At 42.7% G+C, this 23108-nt stretch overlaps 1 protein-coding gene and 1 pseudogene across 1 annotated transcript in view; both read right to left on the bottom strand.

Annotated features, from left to right (window-relative positions):
• Marchf3 (membrane associated ring-CH-type finger 3) overlaps positions 1-15185 on the bottom strand; it is a 145203-nt gene extending 130018 nt beyond the window's left edge. Inside the window, exon 1 of the mRNA XM_021150520.3 lies at positions 14983-15185. The gene's annotated coding sequence lies outside the window, so the exon portion shown is untranslated. The remainder of the gene's footprint in view (positions 1-14982) is intronic.
• On the bottom strand, positions 3704-6353 carry LOC115029865 (small ribosomal subunit protein uS3 pseudogene; annotated as a pseudogene).
• Positions 15186-23108: the final 7923 nt, after the last annotated feature.

Below are 23108 nucleotides of genomic sequence, written 5' to 3' on the forward strand. Positions count from 1 at the left end.
AGACAAAAGTCTCAGATTAGAAACACGCATAAAGAGCCCCAGGCTTCATGAAGGAAAGTTTAGCAAAGCCTAAAATCTCACTGAGTAACAATGCACTAGAGGTTACAAACCCCAGGGAAGAAAGTCTACCAATACAATGAAATATGCCTAAAGGTAACTCAATAATAATGTTGTTCTACTAGGCAAAGTAATAGTGCTGTCCATAGCTTTCAAAATTAAGAAGAAAGTCCTCACTTCAAATTTACATATGTATGGAACACTGCAAACACTGCTCAGAATGTAGGCTGGATATCCAACCCTCCAGGAAAATGAACAAAGGCCCCACAATCTAACGAAGAACACTTTCTTGCTCCATGCCACTTGTGAAGAAGTAAGTTCCCAACATGCAACCAAATTTCCAAATGGATGTCAGGAGTTTGCACTGCACATACTTAAGTGACTTTCTGAAGCTATGGCTACCACACCAGCTCAAAAGCAGCTGCCTTTGTGAACCATAAAGGACTTTTCAAGTCAGTGTTCAGACATGGCAAAGCACATGTTCCACTTTGCCTCTGCCAAAGAAACCTCATTGGCACCCTGCAAAGTGCTTGGGAAGTACTCCAGCAATGTGTGTACCCATTATGAATTCTTTCTCATCGCCACTGCTTTTGCTATACATTTTCCATAAGCCCATGCTGCTTCTCACCTACACAGCCTTGACAGGAGAGGAGAAAAAGGAGAGAAAGAAAAAGAAAAGCTTCAGTTGATCCATAAAAGGGCCAATCTATTATACATGGAGACTACCCTGCCAAAAGCAGGCCCCAAGAGCCAGAGACCGTAAGCTTATAAATCTTAAATAATAATAATACTTAAATCATAATGATACATTAACCCAGCCCTTTAATTCCTGGTCTCGTTTTCATCAGATCCCAATGTACGCTCACAAAATTGTATTTCCAACTTTCCTCAGGTTATAAAGTCAGTATACAGCAAGGAGAAAGGGGTCCCCACCAACAGCCCCAGGAAGAAGGCATGATGTGAACACTGAAACAGCCTCTGTTCATTTCTTCTGACTTGTTTCCCAGGCAAAAGAACTCACATGATATGTACTGACTGATAAGTGGATATTAGCCCAGATACTTAGAATACCCAAGATATAAGACAATTTGTAAAACACATGAAACTCAAGGAGAACGAAGACCAAAGTGTGGACACTTTGCCCCTTCTTAGAATTGGGAACAAAACACCCATGGAAGGAGTTACAGAGACAAAGTTTGGAGCTGAGACGAAAGGATGGACCATCTAGAGACTGCCATATCTGGGATCCATCCCATAATCAGCCTCCAAACGCTGACACCATTGCATACACTAGCAAGATTTTGCTGAAAGGACCCTGATATAGCTGTCTCTTGTGAGACTATGCAGGGGCCTAGCAAACACAGAAGTGGATGCTCACAGTCAGCTATTGGATGGATCACAGGGCCCCCAATGGAGGAGCTAGAGAAAGTACCCAAGGAGCTAAAGGGATCTGCAACCCCATAGGAGGAACAACATTATGAACTAACCAGTACCCCCCGGAGCTCGTGTCTCTAGCTACATATATATCAGAAGATGGCCTAGTCGGCCATAAGTGGAAAGAGAGGCCCATTGGTCGTGCAAACTTTATATGCCTCAGTACAGGAGAACGCCAGGGCCAAGAAGTGGGAGTGGGTGGGTAGGGGAGTGGGGGCAGGGTATGGGGGACTTGAAATGTAAATGAAGAACATACCTAATAAAAAATAGGAAAAAAAAAAAAAAAGAAAAACAACCTGCAAGAACCTAACTAAAGAGTGGCCTCAAACACAGGTGCGTTTTATTCCCCATAAAACTGAAGTCTGTCATTTGGAAATCAGACCCAGGAAGGTCAGCCAGAAGAGTATTTCACAGTAAGTGACTAGCAGCAGGTTTTTATGACAAGGGAACATCAGGTGACAAAAACCCCAAGTGGATTGACTCATACTATGGGCCAGGATACCTTAGTTCGTGAGGTCCCCTGGGGAAGGGCCTAGGGAAAAATGAGCAGGGATGAAGGGAATGCAAAGTTTTTGTCCAACTTAAATGATAATTTAATTACATGCCAATATCGAACTGCCTCAGAACACAATGCCTTACAATGTAATTAGCAGGAAACAACCCATAGAACAACAATAAAATAAAAAACTGTACACATTTACAAAAGCACTCACTTTAATGAAGGAGGAGAAGTCAGAGCAAAAGAAGTTTGGAAGAAAATACTGCCTCATGCATTCCAGTTGCTTAGGAATCAACATGTGCGGTAAAGCTATTTTTCAATTTGCACCTCCATAATTACTTTGGAACAATTAAGAACAGTTCTGAGAAAAGAGTCATTTAAGTACATATATGAGTTGAAAATTATGTGTATGCAGAGAAATCAATTTTAACTGAATTTATCATTCTAAATGCAATTGTAATTCTCACTCCCACTTTAAAATTCAGTCTTATACGTAATTTCATTTTTTAACAGTTTATATCAAATTAAAAGTGTTGGTGTCAATAGGCTTTCTAAATAAGAAATTCAGAATTTATTACGCAAATGCCCCTAGTATAAGACTCTACTAAAACCCACATGTATATAGCTATAGTAAGTATATCTTTTTTTCCCAAAGAACTTTAATATTCATTTCTTTTGCCCTTGAACAGAATAAAAAGTAGATTTAATTAGTTTTCAAATTCTCCAAGAAAAAATTCTGAGCTTGATAGATTCAGGCTCAAATGACAACTGGCATCTTACCTTAGGTGGGAGATAAAGGCCAACTCTGGATTACTAGAAATCTATATTTGTAAGTATTCATTCATTCACTTATTTATATGTTTGATAATTCATTTTAAAATACAGATAGAAGACAACAGATCAAAAACTAGATAACTAAGTAAACTATATGAGACTGTGGCAAGTAGCATAAAGAAAACAGAAGTGGGGAGGGATCAGGACCCAGGAGTACTCCTGAACAGATAGATAGCATGGTCCTTGGATAGTGTTATAAAGAGGAGATATTTAATAGCCTGGGTAGAGTGGATGTAGCCATAGGAACAGAGGCTGTGTATCCAAGCAGAAGGTACCACAAATGCAAAGGGTCACAGGTGGGGAAGAGACTGGCTTATTACACCAACAATAAGAAAGGCATGTGGTTAGAAAATTGAGCAGGGGCCACAGGATGAATAATGAGGTCACAGAGATGGGCAGGGTCCAATCACTTAACACTCTACTGGTCTTGATAATCCCAGGACTGTCTTCCAAGAAAATGGGCAGTCATGTTGAGTGGGAAGGGTCATGAGGGAGCTCATGTCTGAATCCTAGCTTAGCCACTTGTTAGTTGTGGGATTTCGGTAAGTTGCTAACTTCTCTTGGATGCTAAATTCTTACAGTATAAAAGCATACATAAGAAATCATGACCAGTTATAATCACCCATAATTATCAGTCTTGTTAACAGAATGATATATAAAGTTAATAAAATTGTTTACATTCCTATAAACTTATACTGTAAAATATACTAGATAGATTTATTGAGAAATAAATTATTTTAATCATTTTTTTTCACTAAGCAAAGAGCATATACTTCTTGAGTACAAGAAGACATAAATTAGTACATTCAAACTCATTAGGGTTTATTGTGGCGGTAATCAGAATAATCATTGATCTTGGCTCACTTCTCTGTCCTTAATTAGTCTGCATTGTCCCCTTTTTGTTTCTACCCATTGGCGGTGCCCACCAACTACATAGCCACCATCCCAAGGGATTTCACAGTTATTTTTGAAGTGGTAGCATGCTGCAGACAGTTATACATGCCTCTCTCTCAGTGTCTATTCTGTACCCCGATTCTCCCAATACCTACATCTTTCTTGTTAACAGAATGTTAATTTTGCTCATTCCTCCCCTTCTTGGGCACTGATCCATGGCTAGTGACTGATTGAGATGTGGCCATGTGAGCCACTTCTGATGGGTGTGTGAGGACCCAAGTGGAAGTCTTTTAAGGAAGTCTTTTAAGTCTCAGAAGGATACTTTGAAATGGTGGGGGTGGTTCCAGTTTTCTGTGCTCTCGACATTGTCCTGTTTGTAAGTAACATCTAAACTGCTACAACCAAGTCACAAATACAAAAAGAGAAGAGTGGTCTGTGACAACAAAGGCATGTAATCAGTCATTCTTTTTCTGTGCCCTGTATTTTACTTCAGACTTACATGTCTTTACCACACATGTGAACTGGATGCAAAACACCTCCCAAGGAAAAAGAGCCTATACATTTCTTCTTCTCTGAGTAGGTCCCAGGCTAGAAGCAGGAGTCTTTCTCTAGTTCAGTGAAGTTTAAGAATTTTGGAATATAGGATAGTACAGCATTTACCTCTGTGTCGCTGGGACAGTCCTACAGGCAAACACACGGGTAGCCAATACCAAGTGTTCTCTATTTGCCTTGCTCTACCTGTTTCAAGATTTTTTTCTCTTATCGTTTACCTGTCTGCAACAGTTGTTCTCCAGATGCCTAAACAGAGCATAGTTTTCATGGATCTTTTGTTCTGTAAGGTTGTCAACTAAGCCTTTATCACATTACAAGATTTTTCAACAGAGACCACACAAGAAAGTCACAGATCCCAGCACAAGCCAGGCATTAAGGAGCAGAAGCAGCTTCGTATTCTACTTAGACCAGAGGACTAAATTGGAGAACATCACCACCACCACCAACCAACAACGACGACCCCTAAACACTCCAGAGAAGGTTCAATTGCAAGTTAGAAGGCAGATTTACCTGAAAAGGAAACTGTCTTGGCCATTTGCTGCTTTTGGTTTTGTATTTCTTTCTGCAAGATTTTATTAAATGTCTTTACAGGACAAGGATAACATCCAGAAGCAGCTGCCAAGCCCCTGTTATGCTGTAGGCAATGGCTGGGACATGACAGTGGCTCTGGTTTCCCGCCCTTCTGTTCCGAGATGGGGGTGGGGGGATGGGTGGTGGGGTGGGCAGAATTTCATCATTCAGCTTCACAACGCTCTCAAGCAGCAGCTCCTTTGGGCCAATCTCACCTCTTGGGTCCCAGGGCAACATGAGCTTCACTTTGATGCCCTGACACCCTGTCTGAGGAGCACACAGCACACAGAAGTGTCAACACAGTAGTTAACAGGGTCTCTACTGTGGAGCATCAGCTCATCCACAATCTTCATGGACTTGGCTCTCTATCCTTGGAGCTTGCCAGTCACCACAACCTCGCAGCCCTTGATCCCTTTCTCCATAATGAACCATAGCACATTGCAGCAGGTCCTCATAGAGCAAGCCCTCCGAGGAGTTTGTAAGATGGAGACTCTGATTGGACATAGGCACTCAGACCCTTTGGGGCCACTTTTTCTGCACAAAGCTCTACGTTGCTCTCAGGGAAGCAGAACCTCTTCTGGTTCACTACTGCAGTCAACTCTGATCCCAAGACCCTTCACACTAAGAATATCCTGTGTTCTGGGGGCTGAGATAATGATTTCTGTCCTGGTTGGTGTAACTCAGACTTCAACTACAAAGTAGCCAGCTTCAGCCAGCTCCTGAGTGAAAAACTCATTCAGTTCAGCTTTGAAGATGCCATCAGCAACAGACTTCCTGTTCGTGGAAATCTGCAAGGCCGCCTTGCCAATATGTGTCACCAAAAGGAAAGGCAACTGCTTGCTGTTTTTAATACTTGTATCCCTCCTACATTTATACATTGGAATCTAATCCCTAATAGGACAGTATCAGAAAATGGGGACTACTGGAACTAATTAGGACTATACCTTCATGCAATGGCATTAGTGCCTTTATAAAGGAGGGCAGAGACTAGCAAACTTTGTCTGTCATATGACGTTACAGTGAAAAGGCCCCAGCTACAAGGAAGAAAGCCATCACCAGATTGCTAGCCTCTTGCTCTTGGACTTCCCCAGCTCTAGACTGTGAGTAACCCATTTTAGTTGCTTATAAATCATCCAATCTCAGGTATTTTGTTATGGCCGCCCAAAGAAACTAAGAGACCATCAAAGAACATTGTTTACTTTCCCCAGTGATGTAAAAATAAGTAGTAGAACTTGGGAATATACTTATTTTTCAAAAAGAAAACATAAGCTAGAAGAGCTGGAACAGGGTTAGCGTGTAGGGGAGATGATGACAAGGACTGGGGATATATTAAGAGATGGTATAATGTCTAATGATTCACAATATGCCAAGTCAGATTGGCTTAAACCCAAATTAACCATTTCAGTCTAATGTATACTTTCCCACAGCAAAATTACAGAATTATAAATTTGGAACATAAAGGCAAGCACAAATGTAACGCATACAGACTTTATAATTTCATACAGTACTTAAGTTTAAGTACTTAATTTCATACAGTACTCCTTGGGTATAAGACTGGAATAGAAATGATGTCTCAGCTCATGAAAGGGGTGCCATCGGAACCCCACCTGATATTTTCATTATTAATGCATAGCAAAGGGGAAACTCATGCATTGTGTAAATGCTATCTAAATGTGTAGATGCGGCCAGCACAAGAAAGCTGTAGAAAAATAGAGATTAGGTTAGGAACAATACAACCTAATTAGGCAGATCAGGGAGGGCAAATCGAGACATCAAAAAGAACAGTGAAGCGAGACAAGTGAGGAAAATTGAAAGTTACTGTCAATAATTTTTAAGAGAAAGAAAAAAAGCCAACAGATAAAGGGGAATTCCACCACCACATGTGGGTAAGAATGGTGAGAACAGGTTCTGTGAAGCCAATTTCTCTTGTGCTGAATAAGGTTCTCAGAACACCTAATATCTCCTCAGAAAACGTGTGGAATGCTTGCACAAAGTCCATTGAGAATGGTCAGAATTGTAGTTACTTATGGGGAAGAGATTAATGCTAATACTGACCGTGAAAGAGCTTTTATCAGTAAGTGTTTTACCTGAAAGTAGGGGAAAATAATACACATGAAAGAAAATAGCAGAGGGTGGGGACTGAATTATAGAGAAAGGTTGAAATTAGGGGGATCTAAAAGCTTAAGGGATAACAGCTTCTGACGAGTATCTGTTTGTGAGGCATGCATCCAAAGTGTAAGAGGAATAAGTTTCTTTAAAAGAATATAATATTTTAAACTTATTTTTCAAGATCATCATATATGTCTACAATGTATTTTGATCATACTCACCCTGCTCTACATTCCAACTCTTCCCATATCCCCACCACCACAAGACCCACCACTACCTACCCCACCACCACTACACACGCCACTACCTACCCCACCACCACTACACACGCCACTACCTACCCCACCACCACTACACACGCCACTACCTACCCCACCACCACTACACACGCCACTACCTACCCCACCACCACTACACACGCCACTACCTACCCCACCACCTCTACACACGCCACTACCTACCCCACCACCACTACACACGCCACTACCTACCCCACCACCACTACACACGCCACTACCTACCCCACCACCACTACACACGCCTCTACCTACCCCACCACCACTACACAGACCACTAACTACCCCACCACCATTACACACACCTCACTACCACTCATCCCCTCCCAACTTTAAGGAAGGGAAGAAATTTCCTCTTGAAATTTCAGGAGAAAAGATGGGATGCAGGAAAAGGATGGGATAAACTACAAAGCGTACTGCCACGGGAAGGATGCTCATTTGTTGCAGGCAAGAAGGTGAGTTTATTTGTATCGCAGATGTTGGAGTCTGCACTTTGCTGACACTCCTCTCATGTCTTTCAGGCAGCTAGATCCAAAGGGTAAAAGGCAGCCACCACCCCCCACCCCCCTATACAGAGAAATGATCCTGGTTTATAGGATCCAAAACCAGTATCTGAGCTCATGTTGCTCATCTTCCCAGTGGCCTTGAACATCTAAATGCCTTTGGATTTAAACTGTTCAACTTTCTAATGTCTTCTTGGAAGATACAAGAATAAAGCACATATATTAAGTGATACTCAATTTCCCAGATAAGACAGATAATCCCGGTTCTTGATCTCCCGAATCCTCTAAGGTCCCATAAGATCTAACATGAAAGAGCTATCTTAATGGCTTTATTTCAGACAGTTATGCTTAATTCGATTGAACTATAAGCTCTTGAATGCATGGGCTACACATGACTTCAGTAATGCAACCCCTTGCACTAACTTATCTAAGTCACTAAACCGCTCGAGCTATGTTGAGGGTGCTTCCTCAAGGAAAAGGGATTTACAAATGAAAGCTATTATAAAACCTAGTCTCTACGCTAAAAATACACTTCAATGGTGATTTTTAAAGCTTCTTCATCACAGTAAATATGGAGGACAGTGGCTACTTGGCTCATCAAGATCTTGCTCCTCAAAGGGCCCCCAGGTCTCCCCACCAATGCTACCTAGTCACGTACACTGGGCAGTGAAAGGAACTAAGGCATCAGTGGCTTCAGAAGACAAGAGTGAGGCAGCCCTAAGTGTGGAAGAAAAGCTGCCTTTCAGGGTCTAACAAGGGGCAGGAGAACAAGAATGGTCATGGGGGATGGCAGAGAGAGGGGGGAGAGGGAGGGGCAGGGGGAAGGGGAAGGGGAGGGGGAGGGGGAGGGAGGAGTTGGAGGGATTCTTCAAGAAGTCATAACAGGCAGGTAGTGAGGTAGTGAGAGGAGGAGGTAAGGCAAGAATGAAGTAAAGGGACTTTGAAGGTGGAGCAGGATTGGATGAGCATTTAATGAAGGGCCAAGCCGGATCCTACAATTCTGTTTCTGCCACTCTTGTTCTTTAGGGCAGATGTTTTTATGCACATCCTTTGGAGGCCCAACAATGTTCATTTGTAGTTCTTTGTAGCACATAGTGCACATAGACACTACTTCTTGCCAAGCTTTCTTGAGAGATTATAAGATGGCAAATAGTTCCCCTGCCTTTAAGGGGTTCCAGGCTGGAGAGGAGAGTGCAGGAGACAAGATCAGATGAGATCATTGGTCCACACGGGAGCACATACAGAAAAGTCTCCCCAAAGTGTTAACATGTGAAATGAATTTTGAGCTAGCTAAGAAGACAAGAGCTAATAGTCAACTGTAATTCTTCTTAAAATAATAATGTCTGCCCATGACAGGTACTTAATTAGTATTTGTTAATTAAGTTTTAGCTTATTTTGATTTCTAGGCTGGGAGCTAGTTCTTATCATATTTGTTTTTATGTCATCTAAAAAAAATAAATCTATCTATGATAAAATGTAAGAGGACAATTTTTAAAAAATATTGTACCATGGGGGCTGGAGAAATGGATCCGTGGTTAAGAGCACTTGGTCCTCTACAAGAGGACCATTCCCAGCAAACACGTCACATGATAAGTTCCCAACTGTTTGTACCTGCAGTTCCAGGGGATCTATGTCCTCTTCTGGCCTCTGTGGGCACCAGGCATGTATATCATGCACAGGCATACATGCAGGCGGAACATTTATAAACACAGAATAAAACAAACAAAAAATATTGGATCTTGGAACCAGATATGGTGGAGCACTGCCTGCAATCCCTGTTTTCAGGATGTAGAGGCAGACAGATCTCTGTTGAGCTTGAGGCCAACCTGGTCTATACAGTGAGTTCCAGGCCAGACAGGGCTCCATGGTGAGATCTCAGCTCTAAAGAAAATATTGGAAAACACACTCATAATTTTCCAATTATATGCATCTTCTTGTTCTATTTATTTCATAGCAAAAAAAGTTTTCAGAACCTTCAAAAAGAGCACATTTTGCTCACTTGAAATATGTGTGTGTTTTAGCATAAAATATACTTGGCAGGTCCTAATATAATTGGATGGCTACGCCTTGCAAAATCTTGATTTCTTTTTAATCAAATTTTTAGAACCATACTGGGTTTCTTGCCAGGGCTGCAATAGTGAGCAATAAATACATCATTAGATCAATGGTGGTCTGATGACGGATTACTCAAAAGATATTTCCAGCCAAGAAGAATAAGATCAGACATCTTATTGTGCAAAGATTAATAAAATATTGTTTAAAGCACAGATACCAAGTTAAATATAACAGGGAAGGAAACACTGCAAAACAGAATGGAACAGTCAGGGGTTTATGATGTAGTGATATTGATCATGGATTTTCCTAAGTACTTGAGACCAGCCACACTATTATATATGCCTCTGATTAGACCTTGAGATGAGAAGGAAAAAAGTTATAAAAAAGAAACTAACCAGGGGAAGGCCTGCTGCTAGAATAAATTATTAAAAGCAAACAGGGTGAGTGGGTTGTAAAGACAATATAAAACAGAATCAATGCCCGCAAGAAACCCCAAACCATCCACGCTTCTATAAATTTCTTACCACTGTCTGGCATTTCACTGGAGGTATTTCTTTCCCACACCCTCCTCATCCCACCCCCACCCCTGACCCTTCACTCTCGGCCCAGTTCTTTTTTCAGAACTCAGCATTTGTTTTTCTTGTGTAACCCAGGCCCTGCTGTCTACAGCTATGTTTTCAGCTTGTATTAGCAGTGTCTGTGAGGCCACAGATGAGTGCATCTGTCACTTCATTCATCTGGATCTTAAATATAACACTGACACTGTAAGCCGGGGACATCGAGGGTGATGCACATATCACTATTACTTCAATATCATACTTCCCTAGTTTTCTTTTTCCTTATTGTTAAATCCACAAAGCTAAAGCTATGCTGAAGGTTCTCTAGCTCAGCAACTGAATACCACTAGACTGGCAAAGGTAGGAATGCAGAAGGGTATTCAAAATGGTTGAAATGTATGTATTAGGGGATGTTAGAACAGATTGACTTGAAAGGTGAGCCTTTACAAAAATGATTTCACTGTGGGAATAAGGGTAAAGAAAAAAGGGTCAAACGCTTGAAAAGAATTTGTCAAATGAAAGTTAGATGCCAAAAGTGTGCCATGGTTTAAAAAAAATAAAGAATTGTTGCACAGAAGCTCGTAATGACCTATGGCCCAGTTTCAAGAAAGGCTGCATTCTACTGTAGTTGCTTGCTTTCTCTTCTCTTCTCTTCTCCTCTCCTCTCCTCTCCTCTCCTCTCCTCTCCTCTCCTCTCCTCTCCTCTCCTCTCCTCTCCTCTCCTCTCCTCCCCTCCCCTCCCCTCTCCTCCCCTCCCCTCCCCTCCCCTCCCACCCCCATCTGGCTGTCTGCCTAAAGAGGGAATAAGTCAGTGCTGTTGTCTGGGGGGGCTGTGGTATACCTCAGGTTTTACAGCCACTCTAAATCCGTCAACTCATGCAGAAGCTGGGAAAATGGAGTGTAAGTAATATTTCTGTTAGTGTAGAAACAGTAGTATTAGTATAACGTGGCCACAGACAAAAATAGCATGAGGCTGAAGTGTGGGTCCAAAGAATTCCTCATGTAGGCTTTGTCCCTAATTGTGCTCTGTGACCTTTCGCAAACTATTTGCCTCTCTAGGTCAAGGTTGGCTGATTAAGCTCAGGGTCACCCAAACATTCATCACCCACACTGGTTAACTTCATTAGGAAAACTTATAAAGTCAAGTCCAATAGAAAGAGAAGTGGAAAGGAAAATGGTCTCAGAAGATGTGTTCTCACAAAGTAAACACAGGCAGGCAGCTCACAGTGTAAGGCCAACATCTGACTTACTGGTATTGTCTTAAAGCATGACAGACAGAAGCCACGCCTCATGCTTTTGTGGCCGCTTTTTGCTCATCTGGAACTAAGTGGGGGAAAAAAAAATCATTGTCCTCCAAAGATTGTTGAGTGACTTATCAAATGCCAAGTAGTCCTCGGAACAGAAATTGCTCCATAAAAGTCTCCAGGATGATCCAATGATCTGGAACTATATACGTCCAATGTCTCAACCTATCTAAATCCCTTTGTCATCAAGGAAGTAAATATTCTTGACATCTCTGACCTCTGAGATTTTTTTTTTTAAACTTGAATGTTAGAGAGGACAGCTTCTGATACAGACACATTCTCTTTCAAACCTCACCTAAAAGTCTAATGTGGACAATTTTATCAGTATGGAATAGAAGAACGAAACACAGAATGCACATGTCAGGATCAGAAGGTTAAGTAACAAAAGACTAATTGTTAATAATTTATAAATAAAAACTAACCCTGATTTCAGTAAGAACACAGTTAAACAGTCTATTTTCAACCCATTTCTGAGGAACAGCTTAAAGTAAATCTAAATTAACTTTCAGAGTGTATCATGGTAGGTGGGGCTCATGGCTGGTCAGCCAAGTAGCTAGAGTTTCCTGAGGAAACACTTGATTCTGTTTAAGTCTGTGCTAGCCCTGATTATGTGCATACTTCTGTCCTAGCACCAAGAGAAAAAGGGCTCTCTTTTCATCTCTTGGAGAAATGAAGGAACGATGTGTATTAGGGCTGGCCAAATCAGCCCAGAACATCCCAGCATCTCTGGTACAGAAACAGACAGCAGAGACCCAAGACTGTGGAAAGGTATTAAATTATCTTGCTCCAGGCAGACTTCCTTAAAATTGGGGCCAATTCAGAATAGGGATGACTGAAGATTACAGTCACAGGGCAAAGAGGCCTTTGCTGAGAGAGTTAAACTATCAATTTTATAAGGCCAGTAAATACCACCTGGAATTTCTGAATAATCAATTGTTATGTCAACTCATAGATCATGTTATTTTATTTCCTAAACACCATTCCAGTACTTCTTGATGTTCAAGTTCAAGTCCCTCGTATCAGAACATGTCTTGAGTGCTTGAAAATGCAGATCCTAAGCTACCCCTAGGTCCCAGAAGTAATTCTAGGACAAGAACTGAATTCCCATGGGGCTACTCAGTTTATTTGGAGGATTCATGTGAAGCCAGGAGGATCTATATAGCCCTTCATAAATTTAGACATATATATTAGGGATTTACATATTTCATCCAAATGTTTATGTAACATAAAACCAAAAACACTTGTGATGGGTTCTTAAAACCACTCCAGTTTATAATGAACACCACTATTAAACTGTAATTAAGAACATAAAGTTACTGTGAAAAAGATCAACTGTGCTTCTTGAAGGTGTTGTCCCTATTGTCACTAAAAGTAACTATACCATTAAAGGAATTTATAGCTTTTTAAAGTATCAGTCACTTGCCAGCAGGCGATTAACAAGCTGTTATAATAACACTCCTCCCATACTTTTTTAGTCATCAGAATTTTTATGATAAAGCCTTTTTATTATTTTTAAAACTACACATTGTGAACCATTGTTACTAGTGATTAGGCCAAATATGAACTGATTTCCAGGGTGTAAATTCCTAAAGGCTTGCTTCATTAGGATTAGTAAGTCAATCTTAACTTCAGCCTTGGCAATAAAGTTCTATTTACTTCTATTAAACTGTGTGTGTGTGTGTGTGTGTGTGTTCAAAACAATTTATTTTTAGTACGTCCTCAGAAGCAAAAGACAACAGTTTGTGATATACATGTTACTGCCAACCAGCCTTGCGGTCGAGGTAACAACCACAGTTCTTCTCAGGGGATTTTTTTTCTTCTATAATTCCCCCTCATAAATTATGGTTACAATTATATCAGAAAATACTCCCCCTTGTTCTAAGAGACACCATTCCCTGCATCACCCTCATTAAAGCTGTAAGTTCTGGCCAAATAATAGCTGAAAATAGAAGTCAAGCGCAAGGCTTTGTTTGTAGCGTGTTGTTTTCCTAAGGATTGCCCCCTACCCACTATCCACCCCAGTGTTCTGGCTGAAGTGTACATGCTATGTTTTAACAGATGGGCTGGCTGGCGGCGGCTGGGCTGTAAAACAGGAACGCAGAATCTGTACTGAGTGGTATTGAACTGAGTGCTCGTAAAGTTTACGGACATATACTGACCCAGACAGACCAGACAAGAGTCAGACATGCTTACACATACAGGACTATATATGCCTTATAGCTAAAAGCGTTCATCTCTATAAGCGAGAGGAAGTTCAAGGCTGAGTTAATCCTTTATATATTTCTACCTCAGTCCCCTATCAATCCTGCACATAGATTCAGATATATGCACTTGTACATCCATATATGATATAACTCAATGTTTTATGTATTATAAAAGACAGAACTATTCCCAACACCAGAGCCAACTCTCCATAGTCTTCTTAATAAGCTCTCATTCAAATCAAATAAGAATGGCAAGACAATATTGCACTGAATTCTATTTAGTCCACACAGAATATAAGCTGCATGCAACTGCACTCAGAAATATCAAGCTGCATTTACTACAAGAGGAAACGGGGGACAGTGTAACCTGAGCTTAGCAACAAAGTGTCAGGTCTAACCTTGAATCCTCAGTTGTCAGTTCTTGCCACAACTTCATCACGTAAAACACGCAGGTGTTTTAATGAACACCACCAAACCAGGCTGGGGACACCCAGCCTGGTGTTGGCCTCTACGCTCCCTGCTGGTCCTAACCAAGTTCCTCAGACACACCTTGTGGCAGATGCGGAGGTCTGAGCAACCCAGGAAGAGGGGCGCACATTCAAAGGCTGACAGGAAGCAATTACTTCCCAAAGTTTAATGTTCAGCACCGCTGTCATTTTCTTCGGATCTGCATAGTACGAAAGAGGCCTGCTACTGTCCCCAGCGGGTCCCTCCAGTTCTCAGTCGGAAACGCGACCAGCGCTCGCTGCGCTCGCCGGCTCGGGCGCCGGTTAATGTTTAGGAACCACTCTCAAGCCATCTAGGAACTGCTGTGTGCGCACCGAGGTGTCCCCGCGCGCCCGTGTCGCCGCCGCAGAGGGGCAGGGGCGCGTCTGGGACCTAAGGGTGGCAACCACCAACGCCAAGTCGGTTCCGACGCACAGCCACGTCCTGGGCCGAGTTGGGATGCTTTGAAAACCAGAAGTTAGGGAGCCGGGACGCTGACAGAGTAAGTGTCTCCTGCTTTGCCTTGCCCTTCCACAGCCGCCACGCTCCCACCCGCCAGCACCGACGCGGTCTTCGGCTCGCTGGCAACCCGGCGCGGAGGAGCCGCTTTCACGGCGCGGCTACTCACCCTCCTGGCCCAGTCCAGACGCCAAATCCACGCCCCTGCAGCAGATCCTCAGTCCCAAGTTGTCCGGAACCGCCGGCTGCTCTTGCCCCGCCGCACCTGGGCGCATTGGCTCTGCGGGGCACCTGACGGGGATCGCCGCAAGCTCGGCGGTCGCCTGGCTCAGCAGTCGCCCAGAGCGCGCTGGCAAACCACAGACCCGCTCAGCGAATGAGGCGGAACACAGCGCAGCGCTGACTAGGCTCCGAAGGGGGCGGAGCCCTGGGGCGGGGCCAGCCTCGGGCCAGCCCCTGTAAGGCGGGGCGTCGACTAGTGTTTGACTGGCGGAGGCTATAGCTAATCGTCAGGGCACCAGGATCCTTGGAGGCCGTAGGAGGTGCCTAGAGCGTAGTCCCGCCCCTCACTCAATGTCCAATCGCTTGCGGCTGAGCGTTGGCCCGGAGACGCTCTAGCTGCCCGCAAGTTGGCAGTTGTGAAGTGCGGTGGTGGTGGTAAGTGTAGTGGTGGTGGTGGTGGCAGCGTCGTCTGGGGAGGCTCCTGCGTGCTCTGATGCTGTGGGACCCGAACGCCCCGGGAACGAGGCTGCGGCCAGGGAAGGCTCTTGCTGACAGACCGTAGGAGTTCCCAGAACCATCGCGAGTGGGCACGCTGCGGGAAAACAACCCTCACATCTGACACCAACAGGAGGCAAGGAACTTGGCCCCAAAGGCGCCCCAGTCATGGGAGGACTCTGAGTACTCACACAGGCTGAGTCTCACAGGTCCAGCTACACCGGAGACGGTTCGGTTCTAAGCTCGTTCTGGCGGTTGTCTCCGAAACAAGAACTCTGGCTCAGCCAACCTCTGGGAAAGTACAAAGCAAGACTCTCGTTTTCCTTCCACACCGCCAGGGACATCTTAGCAAAAGCCTGGTTCTTCTCATGTCCAAAGGCGCCCCATGCATTTCCTATTCTCCACAATGGGTTCTGCTGCTGTCTGCTGGCTCCTCCAGGAATATCGAGAAGCCAAACCATCCAGTCTTCTTGAACAGAAAACCGCAGCAGTGCAAGCAAGCCACATCCATTGGACTCTGCATTCCCCACTTTACCCTTTGGAAAACCTTGATTAGGCTGATGGTGTGAAGCTGCTCATAGTTGGTAGTAGGGAGTGCACTGGGAGCCTTTAGGTCTGGCCTGAATGGTATTTTTGGCCAGGTTTTAAGATCAAACACACACACACACACACACACACACACACACACACACACAGAGAGAGAGAGAGAGAGAGAGAGAGAGAGAGAGAGAGAGAGAGAGAGAGAGAGATTGAAGGGAACGGAGAGTCAAAAGCAGATATCTGAGTATTGCTGTCTAAGACTTAGAATATGAGCATGTCTTAGACTATCTTCTTGGACTGGGTAGATCCAATCAGTGCTTAGACCTGTACTTGTGCATCCAACTCAAGTTAAAAGGAATGCACAACAGGACAGGAAAGGGACCAAACTTGCTAATGATCTGCCAATCACGTGTCCCCCACCTCCATACTCTTGCTTCCAACCCAAACACTTCAGATCACTGTCTCAGTTCTGAGAAACTCTAAGGAATTATGTAGCCATTTAGTACAGGTGACTGACTATTCATGTGTGAGAGAGCCACAGGTGTAACATGGCCATCTGGCTTCCACAACTTCCTCCTTTACAACTCATGTCTCATGAAAAGGTTCTGATGAGGTCATCAGGGAGAAGGAAGGTAAAAGGCCAGCTTTCATCTGGCAAGGAATGAAACAGCAGCAGAGAAAGCTGCGACTCTTAGGTGAGCTCTGTCATGGGTTTGGTTTAAACTCTGTGGAAAGAGGTTCACAGAAGGGGAAAAATAGGACCTTAACAAGCGGTAGAAAAAAAAATTAGGGATCTTAAAGTGCACATTAAGTTCTTTCTTCCTTACTGAACCACAAAGACTGGCAGCGATAAGATTCAGTCCCAGCAGTCACTAGCAGCTATGGAGTGACTAGGGGGAATGACCTTTGCCTACAGAAACTTAGAGGTAGATAAGGTGAGGAGAATATAAGAATCTCTATCCATGTTGGGGTGGAGTGGGATTGGGGTGAGGACAGGTCTGGAGATCTCAGAAAAGAAGGTCCAGAAGACCTGGTTCTAGTAGTCTGTCAGATTTCCTCAGTGTGACAAAATACCCAAGGAAGTGTGTTGTATTGGCTTACAGTTAGAGTTCATGATCTCTTGATCTCTTTGGGCCCTTGGCAGCATGGTGCCTCATGGGGGAAAGCCCTAGGTAGAACACCACCACACACTTCAGTGGTGACCAAGAATAGGGGGTTGGACAGAGAAGGGAGACAGATGGAAATGTCCCAGTGTCCTTTCAACGGGCCCTGCTTCCTAAAGGGTTCGCGACCTCCTGATAGTGCCACAGGCTGGAAACCAACCCTTCGACCCGTGTGTCTTGGATCCAAACTACAGTAAGCGGGAGACCTTCAATCTTCTTTTAAGCCCACGCTCTTCTGTTTGCTTTCACGGCCCTCTGGAAGCCCCTTTGCTGAAGGCTGTCATGGAACATCATCTTTAGCTGGGATCATCAGGAAGCTACCGTGGAAGAACTGTATTTCTTTGGACTTTTTCCATTCACACTTAAGATGTGAAGTTGACTATCAGTGCTCATCATGATCACACCCTGTGAGGGTTTCTCACTGGGGCTAATTGTTATTTTAAAACCCTCTTTCGGCTGGTAGGATGGCTCAGACAGTAAAGAGTATTTTGCTACTAAGTCTGAATACCTGAGTTCTACCCCTGGGCCCCACTTAGGGGAATAGAAGTGACTTCCCTCAAATTGACTTCTGACCTCCACATGTGCACCATGGTGCATGGGTGTGTGTACACCCCCCACCACGATTATAATATTAAAATATTAAAAATAATTTTAGTAGAGCGAGTGAAGCCCTTGTGATATATAGGTTTGCTTAAGAGCAACAGGAGCCAACCACTGGCTGATGATTCTACATAAAGTCTCATTTACATTAGTTGCTGAGGGGGAAATAAAAGAAATTTCCTCCAGTTAATAAGAGATAGCTTTTCTTTTTTTTTAAAAAAAAATAATTTATTATATGTAAGTATACTGTAGCTGTCTTCAGACACCCCAGAAGAGGGCATCCGATCTCATTACGGATGGTTGTGAGTCATGTGGTTGCTGCTTGGTTTTGAACTCAGGACCTTCAGAAGAATAGTCAGTGCTCTTAACCGCTGAGCCATCTCTCCAGCCCAAGAAATAGATAGCTTTTATGTTGAATTTTCCATTTCTTCTATAGATAGATATATCTACCCATGGTTCTTAGATTAATTGTACATCTCAGTTTTTGTTTAAGAATGAATGATATATTTGTTTCTGTTACCGTGACTTAAAAAAATAAGTGATTGGGCTGGAGAGATGGCTCAGTGGTTAAGAACACTGACTACTATTCCGAAGGTACTGAGTTCAAATCCCAGCAACCACATGGTGGCTCACACCCATCCAAAATGAGATCTGATGCCCTCTTCTGGGGTGTCTGAAGACAACTACAGTGTACTTACACATAATAAATAATTAAAAATTTTAAAAAAAAGTGATCAAAGCAACTGGGGGAAGAAAAGGTTTATTTCATCTTACAGCTGATACTTTATCATCCACACAGTCAGAGCAGGAACTTGAGGCAGGATCATGGAGGTAGGAACTGATGCAGGAGTCACACAGGAATGCTGTTTACTGGCCTGCTTTGCTCATTGCTTGCTCAACTTGTTTTCCTAAACTAAGACCACAGACCCATTGGTGGCACCACCCACAGTGGGCTGAGCCCTCTTACAGGAATCACTAAGAAAATACCTCCCAGACTTGCCCAGAGTTGATCCTATCTAGGTATCTTCTTAATTAAGATTGCTTTTTAAATGGTCCTAGCTTGTGTCAAATTGACATTAAAACTAGCCAGCACAGATGGCAAGGAAAAGACAGCCCATTTATACAACTTTCACATCCCCACACCATCTTTTTAAAGTTAAAAACATTTTTATTTCGAGATTAAAATTTATACATTTCTTCTTTTTCCTTTCCCCCCTTTAAGCCTTCCCGTTATACTGCTCCCTGATCTCTTTCAAATTCATGGTCTCTTTCTTCTTTAGTTGTTATCACATGTATATGTGTGTAAATATATAAATATAATCTGTTGGCTCTATATAATGTTACTTGTACTTTTTCTTTTTTTGGTTTTCTGAGACAGGGTTTCTCCCTATAGTCCTGGCTGTCCTGGAACTCACTCTGTAGACCAGGCTGGCTTCGAACTCAGAAATCCGCCTGCCTCTGCCTCCCGAGTGCTGGGATTAAAGGCGTGCACCACCATGCCCTGCATTACTTGTACATTTTAGGGCTGACCATTTGACACTGGATAACCAATTGGTTCCACACCATCTTTAATTTTCATTGTATTGTATTTTTATTTTATTTTATTTTTATTGTATGCAGTTTCTACAAAAGCCTATCACTTGGACACAAGACAGAACATTCCTTTAGTTGCTAGCTCCCATAATAATCTATTGAGTTTTGGGTTATCCTGATATTCTATGAGTGGAAACAAGATCTCTTCCTGTATTAGGAACTTAGGCTAACACTGTCCATAGGAAACAGAAAGAAAACCCCCACAGTCTAGGTGCGAAAGCCACTTGTTTACGTCCAACCCATTTCATAAAAGTTCTTCCACTCAAAGGGGTGAAACGTTTGTGGAATGGCTTAAGGATGAAAAAAGTGCTATAGCCAGGTTGGATGGTAGACCTACTTTTAGCGTTTTGAGAATTCTTCACACTAATTTTAAGATGTGCTCATTTGCAATCTTACTATCAGTGAATGAGGGTTCAACCTTCCCCACATCCTGCCCAGCATTTGTTATCACTTGTTTTGTTGGTTTTTCACTGTTCTGACTGGGGTGAGACGAAATCTCAAAGTAGTTTTAATTTCCTTTTTTTTTTCTCTAATTGCTAAGGATGTTGAACACTTTAAAAGATCTTTCTCAGCCACTTGTATTTCCTCATTTGAGGACTCTGGATCTGAAACCCATTTTTAAGTTGGGTTGTTGATTTCTTGATTTTTTTTTTTAAAGTTCGTTATATATTCTGAATAGTAATACTCTCTTACGTAATTAACTGCAAAGGCTCTCTCCCACTTTGTAGGCTTCCTCTTCACTGGATTGTTTCTTGTATTGTACAGAACTGTCTCATTCTATGTTTGCTTTATCTGTTGTTGGTCTTAATTCCTAAGGAAATGGTGTCTGTTTCTGAAAGTCCTTTCTGATACCTGTATCTTGTAAGCAGTTTTCTTCTAGCAGTTTTCTTCTAGCAGTTCCCCTTTGGCATCTTTCGCCCATTTGTAGTTGGTTTTTATGCAGAAGGGGAACAGATACAGGCCTACTCCTTCTGCTCTATGTGGTCATCCAGTCTCCCCTGCACCATTGATCGAAGATGCTGCCTTTTTTCCAGTGTGCATTTTTGACATCTTTATCAAATATCTGATGGCAATAGTTATGTGTTTGGATCTTGTATTTTGTTCCATTGGCCTGCATGTCATCCTCTGTGCCGAGTAACATGCTGTTTTTTACCATGGCTCTGTAATATTGCTTGTCATCCCTCCAGCACTGTCCCTTTTTCTCAAAATTGCTTTGGCTATCTGGGGTCTTATGTTTTCCTATGAATTTTAGGACATTTTTCTATTTCTGTGAAGAACGTTTTGGGATTTGGGCTGGGATTGCACTGCATCCGTAGATTGTTTTGGTGAAATGGTTGTTTTTACAACATTGCTTCTGCCAAACTATGAACATGGGGTGTCTTTCCATCTTTCGTGTCTTTCACAACCTTTTTCTTTTGAAATTTAAAGGACTTGATATTGTACTCCAGTATTCAATACCACTCTATTCACAATAGCTAGGAAATGGAAACAACCTAGATGTCCTTCAACTGATGAGTGGATGATGCATATACACAATGAAATTCTATTCAGATATAAACAAAAATATAGAATTTTCAGGTGAATGGATAAATGGATGGAATTAGAGAAAATATTCTACTGATTGAGGTAACCCAGACTCAGAGAGACAAATGCAACATGTTCTAACTTGTTGATGGCAGAGCCAACTAGAGATAGGGATAGAGTGTTAGATATAGAGATAGAGGTAGAGATATAGCAGTTGGGGTAAAAACGCTCCCAAGAGTCATAGGCTATCTAATAAAAACTAATCAGATATAAAGCCTACTCATTGGAGGGAATTCATGTCTGGTACTGTAAACCTAGCCAACTACCCGTGACTGGTGACTATCACTGACCATAAAAGGAGCTGACTATGCTTTCCCAAACAAATAAAATTTCTGTTTTCTAAATACTTATCCTTATACCCACAGATATACTTTATACCTCTTAGCTCTAATCAGAGGGTTGTTTTTGTGTGTGTGTGTTGGGGGGGGGGAGACTATTACAAACATCCACAATTGGTCAAAATACAGAAAAACACTGACCACTGGATTCTCAACCCCAACGGATACATCCATATCACAAATTCCACACCCAAGGCTTAGGGAACATTGTAGAAGAGGGGGAAGAAAAGTTGGAAGAGTCAGAGGACCAAAATGTCTACTGTGAGATTGTGACTTCTATGTAGGACAGAGGGCTAGACCCATAAAATCTCAACACAACCTGAACAATAACAATACCAACTGACATACAAATGTGGAGGGAGGAATCTCATAAGGCCCTAGCCTTAGATGGAGAATCACAATTAGTGGCTGCTGGGAGAAGGGAGGGTCAATCTTCTTCAGGGCTAGGTCTCTTTATAGGTTATCCAAGGCTAAGCAATCAGCCATAAACGTATACACATATATACACATATGAGCAACGCAAATGGACTCAATAGGACACACACACAATCACTAAGGCAGGCACTGGGGAGGGCACAGAAGGAGCTGGCAGAGGGGTGGGAATGATGTAAATACAGTGCTCATGCATAAGATTCTAAAAAACATATTTTGAAAAGAATGGAAAGAATCAGAACCACGATGCAGAATTTTCTCTTAGTGGATGTTAAGCAAATTTGTTTTTAGGGACCACCATCCCTCTCTGACAAGCTATACTTTCAATAGGCTATGACTGCTAAGAGTCATGAGTTCCAATCTGAACAGCTGTCATGGCGAATGCTTCTGGCAGCCACTTAACCTCTGTTTACCCTTTCTTCCTTGGCTGTAAAACAGCTGGCAGAATTGTCTTACTGTGTTTAGCTGCTCAAGGGGGACCCCATGACAATGGTTACTATGCACTGCAAATGCTTTGCATTTATCGTGGTACTGACTGCTGAAAAAGGGAAGGATGTGAGGGTGAAATGGGGAAATAGTGCGCTCTGGACAATTTCCTACATATGCAATTTCTATCTATTTAGTTCTCATTGGACTCTTGTCCTATAAATGGAAATAAGGGGAAAGGCCCTTTACCATCCTCCTTTGATTGCCAAGCATTTAAAAAGATGCTAAAGAGAATGCATACTGTGTTGGTTAGGGTTTTTTTTTTTGTTGTTTTTTTTGTTTTGTTTTGTTTTTTTCAACATAAGCTAGAGTCATCTGAGAAGAGGGGACATCAATTGAGAAACTGCTTTCATCAGCTTGGCCTGTGGCAATGTCTTTATTGATAATTGGTGTGGAAGGGCTCAAGCCACTGTGGGCAGTGCCAGGTCTTGACAAGTGGTCCTGGGGTGTGTAAGAGCACAGACTGAACAAGCCATGGGAAACAGATCAGTGTTCATCTGTGGTCTCTGCTTCAGGTCCTGGCTAGCCTCTACTCAATGGACTGTGACTTAAGATACATCAGCCAAATAAACTCCTTCCTAGGTTGCTTTAGGTCATAGCTCTTTTGTGTGTTTGCTTGCTTCTTTGTTTCTTTGTGTTTTGAGACAGGGTTTCTTTTTGTAGCCTTCGTTGTCCTGGAACTCCCTCTGTAGATCAGACTGGCCTCCTGAGTGCTGGAACTAAAGGCATGCATTACCACTGCTACACCACAGTATTTATTACTGCAAGAGAAAAGCCAACTAAAACTCACACTACAAGGACTGGTGGGAGGGCTCATCAGGTAAAAGTCCTTGATGACAGCC

Source organism: Mus caroli, unplaced genomic scaffold, assembly GCF_978045245.1.
Source record: "Mus caroli unplaced genomic scaffold, Mus_caroli_1 scaffold_19, whole genome shotgun sequence".
Lineage (NCBI taxonomy): Eukaryota > Metazoa > Chordata > Mammalia > Rodentia > Muridae > Mus > Mus caroli.